Here is a 1,268-nt window from a genome sequence, read left to right as displayed (position 1 = left end):
TTTTTAACATAAAGTTTCAAATAACTATCTACATAATATATTATAATATGCAAGAAAATGATGTCATTTACCATACTTTATTATGTCACTAATCGGAGAGTACATTAATCTATGATGAACTAAGGCGTGTACACTTCCGCTGACAATTGCAGACGGGTATTTCCACGGCACTACGTACCTATTTCATATTTTGTCCTTTTTAATTTTTAAATCAATGTTATTACTTATTAGTTATTTCTTATTCGATTAAAAATAAAATTATTTTATTTTATTTGCATTCTCAATATTACACATTTCCTGTAAAATATTATTTTGTACCTAGTTTTGACTTTTGTTTTTAAGTCCATTTTCAATTTTCAATTTACAAATTTAAAACCTTAAAAATACGCCCCCCAAAATTATACGCCCGGGGATAAATCCCCGACTTCCCCCCCCCCTTAGATCCGGCCCTGGGTAAGTGTATTATTTTTTGGGGCAGTAAAAGTACTTCAATTTTCTTCTGGTTTGAAGGGAAAGTGAATCTAGCTTGTGCATTCGAGAGGTCAAAATTGAAAATTCCTAATAGTTTTAAAAGTGCCGGGAAAAACAACATAAAAAACGAGAATTATAACGCAAAATCGGTTATCGATAAATTCGATTTTGGTTTTTGGTGTAACTCTAAAACAAATGAACGTATATACATGCAATGTTCACCTGTTGTTTATATCCATCTGTTCTAATATTTTGTTTTGTTTTGAACCGTTCACGGAATTTTCATTTTCCGATTTTATTTATTTTTTTTTCTATGAATATCAATAAAAAATTTTTTGTCGGGTAAAATAGCGAACATTTTTTAATACAAAGCTCAAACATACAGCGGCGAAGCAGCTAATAGACGGAGTGTGGAGTGGTTGGCGAACATGGTGTGTATCAAAAAGTTGCTGACATACCTATCTATATTCTATTTTGTCATGTATGTATAGGTATTATATATCATATTAGAGCGGTACAATTTCAATAATTACATAATGAAATCCCGTACCTCGAGCATTTTATTTAAGTTGCATGTAGCATGTGTACGCCCCGCCGGTTCGCTTCTGTAGTATACTGGACTGCAGGTGCTTCCCGAGGCGCAAGTGAATTGCTCTATCGCCGACCACCCTGCAGCGGTACACACGTGGCTACGAATCGGACGAACCGACGCATAGCCAACTGAAGTGACTCAACCGGGTGTCGACGTTTGGGGGGGATTAACCACCAAGCGCGATTCCGATCAACAGAATCACGCT

Source organism: Acyrthosiphon pisum, chromosome A1, assembly GCF_005508785.2.
Source record: "Acyrthosiphon pisum isolate AL4f chromosome A1, pea_aphid_22Mar2018_4r6ur, whole genome shotgun sequence".
NCBI lineage: Eukaryota > Metazoa > Arthropoda > Insecta > Hemiptera > Aphididae > Acyrthosiphon > Acyrthosiphon pisum.
Note: the sequence above shows the minus strand (reverse complement) of the source record.